Source organism: Lissotriton helveticus, chromosome 5_1 (genome assembly GCF_964261635.1).
Source record: "Lissotriton helveticus chromosome 5_1, aLisHel1.1, whole genome shotgun sequence".
Taxonomy (NCBI): Eukaryota; Metazoa; Chordata; class Amphibia; order Caudata; family Salamandridae; genus Lissotriton; species Lissotriton helveticus.
Genome location: NC_136065.1, coordinates 46920319 through 46926631, shown reverse-complemented (window position 1 = coordinate 46926631; position 6313 = coordinate 46920319).

Sequence of the window (6313 nt, the reverse complement as noted above, 5' to 3'; positions counted from 1 at the left end):
AGCTACATATCAAGCAGAACAAACACTAGATCTTCTACTTTAAAAAGAACTACTGATGACACCAAAGTGAGCATACTGGAAATCAAGGAGTAATTTAGAGCAAACTCTGCAGCATTTGTTAAAAAAATACTGTAGTATTACCTCCGTTTTTAAAGGGGCTGTTAAGGCTTGTATTTAAAGCCTTGTCAGAAACACAGCTCTGGGGGCGTGGCCAGCACCCAGAGACGATGGCGGCTTGCCCTTAACTCTCCCGGGACGCGGCTGACGGAGACGAACCCAGCGCGATTCCATGCGCTTCACCATGCTGCCGAAGGACGGGAGATATCGTGGGAAGCCCTGAAGCATCACCGGGCCCCACTCTGAGGACTCCCCGAATGGTTTTCATCCATTTTGCGGGCCGAATGTGAAGAGCTTGATCACGTTAGCTCGCGGCCGCCATTTTGAATTCCCGCTGGCGGAGCCTGCTCCTACGTAGTTCTCTGCTCGTTCTCAGTTATTCTATTACGAACTGCCAACGCTGTTTGAACTTGAACTTTTTCTTCTCTTCGTGCTTTACATTATTGTCTTCACTTTGGAAGCTTTCATTGGCTATTTTGTGCGCTGTACTTCCTCTCACAGCCTACTAAAGTGGTCATGTCATGTCTTAATATGGACATAATCTGCGCACTCACCTCAACGAGGATCTTTCTTCCCTGATTAGTGGCGCTACGAGCACGCAATCTCATTTTCAACAGCTGCCAAATGCTCTTAATGGTATTTCTTCCGAATTTATTACGTTGAGACATTTTTATATTGAAATTTCTTCTGCCGTGTGACAGAAAAGGTTACCTTACAATGGACTAGTTCCTCCTTGGTTGCTAGCTATATATATATATTTTTTTTGAATACTGTTATATTATCTCTCTACAATTCTGATGGTACCCTACACTTCAAGTGTATTTGCCTTCTTATGTCTCTCCATTTCTGCTCTTGAATTCACTAACTCTGTACTGGTGGCTCCTTTGTTTTAGCTTTATCACAGCCTATTTGGTTTACTATATGCTCATGCTGTTCTTCAAATTTAGCATATATTTATATCCACAGGTTCAGTTTATTTGTATCTGAATTCTTGCGAATCTTCCTGTGTATTTGGATATTTTATGGGCAGAGTCTCCAAAGTCCTCCATACACCTTCCCCTTCTACGAAGTCATTTTGGACCCACACTGGTTCTAGGTATCAGTGTTTATCGATGGAGGACGCATCGGACACTCCTTCTTCTAAGGCCTCTTCTACTACATCTACTTCATCAAAGTCTGCTACTAACAAAGGTTCTATTAAAAGACTTAAAAAAGATCCTCCCTCTCCTCCTAAGCAATCTACATCGACTACGATGGATCTTGTATTAGATGAAATAAGGGCCTTAAAACCTTTCATGGAAGAGACAAAATCTACTCTGCAAATGCAGTCGGATAAGTGGTCAAAAGTGGACAATCGGGTCACTGCCTTGGAACAAAATGTTGCTTCACTTGAATCTTCTGTTTCCAAGGTCGATCCCTTGTGTGCACAAGTTTCATCCCTGCACAAGCAGATTGAACATTTGGAAAACAGGAATAGAAGAAACAATCTCCGCATTTACGGTCTGGAAGAAAATTCAAAAGGATCAGATCCCATCGCTTTCTTCAAATCCTTTCTGCCAAAATTACTTCATTTACCAGACTCTATCATTCTTAACATACAGAGAGCACATCGTCTAGGTCCAATGCCTGGAGGAATAGCTTCTTCGATTACAAGGAAACCAAGAGGCGTTCTCCTGTACTTCCTTGAGTAAGATCTATGAAACGTATCACTTGGTCAGGAAACCCTATTTATTTCTCTCAAGATTATGCCAAACCTAAGGCGGATCGACGTAAGGAATTTTTGTCCCTTCGACCACAACTGCGCTCCTCGAGAGCATGCTTTGGGCTTTTCCACCCTTGCCTTTTCAAGGTGACTCTCAACAATAAGACTACCACTTATCAAGATCCATTAAAGTTGAAAAGTTTTCTGTATTCTCACAATATTGATACAATGGAATTTGCTTCTGTGTCTGCTCCTAAATAGCCACTTTCTTTATGAAATGTTTTTGCTTTTTCAGGTTCACATTTAATGGTTATAGTTCCGTTTCGATGGCCATTGGCATTTTGTGCTGATTCTTACGTATTCATGTTATTGTTTTTTTTTGCCTAGACTTACCTCATTATCCTTTTTGTCCTCACAGATATCCTTCCTGCGCATCACCCCCCTCCCTGATGTTTTTGGAGTCCGTGGGTTTTGTTATCCCTTCCCGTTCCTTCCCCCGAGTTATGAAATGTTTTTGCTTTTTCAGGTTCACATTTAATGGTTATAGTTCCGTTTCGATGGCCATTGGCATTTTGTGCTGATTCTTACTTATTCATGTTATTGGTTTTTTTTGCCTAGACTTACCTCATTATCCTTTTTGTCCTCACAGATATCCTTCCTGCGCATCATCCCCCTCCCTGATGTTTTTGGAGTCCGTGGATTTCGTTATCCCTTCCCGTTCCTTCCCCCGAGTTTTGGACCCGTCATTGTTCTATGTGGCCTCAATCCTCCCACCCTTTCCATGTTCTGGATGTTCTGTAAGTTATGTTTTCTGATTATATTTTTCTCACTCTTTTCTATCTTTTTCTTTCTTCCTCTCTTTTGCTCCATTGTATTTCAAGTTTTATCCCTTTCTACTATTCTTGTCTTCTTCTCTTTCTCTTTATTCTCTTTTCTCTCGCTTTTGCTCTTCTTCCCTCATTTTCCATTTCTTCTAATGTTATACAGCTGGCTTTTACCACATTTCAGCATGTGTTCTTCATGGAGATACTTTGTTTGGTTTATGATGTATCCACATAACTTTTGTATAAGCCTTATTAGCTCTTGTTTTTCATGTTTATACCGTAACTGGCTTTTCATACATTTTTATGATTTTTTCTTATGCCTTTAAAAATTATATCTTGGAATGTTAGAGGTTTACACTCGCCAATTAAGAGACAGAGAGTTTTAACACACCTTGCCAAACTCAAAGCAGATATTGCCTGTATACAAGAATCCCACCTATCGGCTGAGGAGTCTGCTAAACTGAAAGGGGCTGGGTGGGTGAGGTTTTCTTTTCCCCAGGAGATGGAAAGCGTAATGGTGTTTTGATTTTATTTCGTAAATCTCTTTCCATCAAACTAATAACGAATTGCATGGATCACTCGGGTAGATGGGTTCTAGTGAAATTTACTTTAGATGATGTTCCTATTTCCCTTTTGAATATTTATGCTCCTGCTACTGGTGATGCCTCATTTTGGACCTCCTTAGTTCCGCATATTACGCAACATTATGCTGATAACTTCATTCTTGCAGGTGATTGCAATGAAGTCCTCGACCCATTTTTGGATAGGCACTCTTCTAGCGCTAACATCCCTCACAAATCACATAAATCTTTTACACAACTTATTAACCAATACAAACTCATTGATGCATGGAGACTTTGTAACCCCACTTTACGAGAATATTCTTTCTTCTCACCCCCACGCCAAACCCAATCACGATTAGATTATTTTTTCATTTCCCATCACCTCTCCAAATCCCTAATTGCTTCTTATATTGGTTCGATTTTAATCTCCGATCATGCGCCACTTACTATTGATTTGGATGTACTACAAAAACCTACTTTAACTCGGAAATGGTGTTTTAATAATTCTCTTCTTCTTGACTCAAACTTCGGCTCTTCCTTTACATCCTTCTTTCATGAATATTTCTTGTTGAACCAAACTGATGATGTTCAATTTCCTGTAGTATGGGATGCTTTCAAGGCATGGGCTAGAGATTTTATTATTAGCTATGTCTCTCGCAAGCGGAAAAAAGCTCAACATGATACTAAAGACCTCTTAGCTAAAATCAAATGATTAGAACACTCCTATTATACTTCCAAATCAAAGGATTGCTTATCTGAACTCATTGCTGCTAAATTCCAGTTCAATAAAGACTCCACAAATAATGCCTCAAATTTTTTATTGAAATCCAGCGCTAAATTGTATGGTGGTCAAAATAAGGCTGGGAAATTATTGGCCAATTATTTAAAAGTTAAACAAAATAAAGTTAATATAGAATCCATTTATGGTCGGGACGGGTTACTGAAACATAAAGATGATGAGATCTTACAGGAGTTTCTTCACTTTTACGAGACTTTGTATTCATCTGAATCAGTTTCCTCTGAGCAATCCATCTCCCAATTTTTATCCAAAATTCGACCACCTTTTGTCACTCCTCCAGATTTTTCCCCATTGGAAGCAGACTTAACACAAAAAGAACTTCTTCGAGCACTAAATACCCTAAAACATGGGAAGGCCCCGGGCCCAGATGGTTTTACAGTTGAATTCTTTACCCACTTCTCAAAATTACTCGTGCCCAAATTGCATACTCTTCTTTCCACTTTTTTTTAAAATCTGGCTCTGCTTCTGGTACATTTTCTGACGCTCTTATTTGCATTCTCCCCAAACCAGGTAAAGATACACATTATTGTAAAAATTATCGTCCTATTTCTTTGGTCAACATCGACTACAAAATTTTTTCAAAAACGTTAGCCTTACGTTTAGAATTATCTTTACCTGATCTCCTAGGGAAGGAACAGTCCTGTTTTGTTAAAGGCAGATTGCTAGCTGCTAATACTAGATTGTTTTTTGACATCCTCTCAAAGACTTCACACTCCTCTCACCCTCTTGCAGCCATAGCTTTAGACACTGAAAAAGCTTTCGATAGGGTTGAGTGGCTATATCTTTTTTGTACTTTGAAGTGGTTTGGTTTTGGTCCAAAAATTTCCACCCTGATCTCGCTCCTGTACTCTCGTCCCAGAGCGGCCATTTCGGCGAATGGTGATTTATCCTCTTATTTCTCCCTCAATAGAGGAGTTAGACAGGGTTGCCCTCTTTCCCCTTTTTTGTTTAATCTTGCTTTAGAACCTTTTTTGTTCAGGATTCGCCAAAATGATGAAATCCATGGTTTTAATTTTCAACAGTTCACAATTAAGATGGCGGCTTATGCCGATGATGTATTACTATTTTTATCCCATCCCACCTCATCCCTTTCCGCGTTCTTAGATGAAGTTAATTCTTTCGCGCACGTTTCTGGTTACAAATTAAATAAAGATAAGTGCGAAATCTTACCCCTTACTAAATTTACTTATAAAAATGATTTCTCTGACTCGGGTTTCACATGGAGCTCCATTTGTATTAAATATTTAGGTCTCCATTTCACTTCTTCTCTCTCGGGTACAGTTACTCATTGTATGGAAGATTGTATACAAAAATTGACTGCCCTCACTACAAAATGGCATCCTTTGTATCTATCCTGGTGGGGTAGACTAGATACCATTAAGATGATGCTCTCTCCTATAGTCCCTATTTACGATTTCTAATATCCCATTTTCTATTCCCTTGAAACATTTTAGGAAAATTAACTCCATTCTGTCTACCTTTTTGTGGGGACATAAAAAATCTCGTATGTCCTTAGCCAAATTGATACGCTCTAAGACAGAGGGGGGAGTAAACTTTCCAAACTTTTCCCTTTACCATAAATCCTTTTTATTAAATCAAGGGTCCAAATGGATTTCAGCTTCTACTTCATCATCGCCTCTCTGGTTAGCCCTAGAACAATCTTTTATATCTCCTTTTTCATTCAAGGAATATCTTATGTTTTCTCGCAAACCACAATCCATATCCACCCCCATTCTTAAATATACTTCTAAAATTCTCCCACTCCTTCCTATCTCTTCTTTCTTTGAACAGCCCATTTGGCATAACACTTCTATTTTGATCAATAACAAACCGATTTTCTGGAAGTCTTGAGATCACGCTGCCTCATTTGGGTTCACCAATTATTCCACCATAATCAGATTATTTCATTTTCCTCAGCTGCTTCTTCTTTTCATTTACCTTCCACTTTCCGCACCAAATATTCGTTACTCACGTCTGCACTCCAATCTGCTTATGATGCATACCTTACCTCTCCTCCCTCTCCATGTCAAGAACCCTCCAACATGTCTTCATTACACTCTCTACTTCTTAAAGATACCAAGGCCTCTAAAATGTATGCACTTCTTCACACTCCAATTTCTCCTCGTACCAAAACCAAAACAGAAGAAGCTTGGGAAGAAGATTTAGATGTTTCCTGGCCCTTTGATTTATGGGATAAACTATGGTTAAAGATTCGCAAATCTTCCAGAGCTGCTAACACAACTCAGACACTATTTTTTATTTACAACCGACTTTTATTCCCACCACTCATTCTCAGTAAAAGGTATCC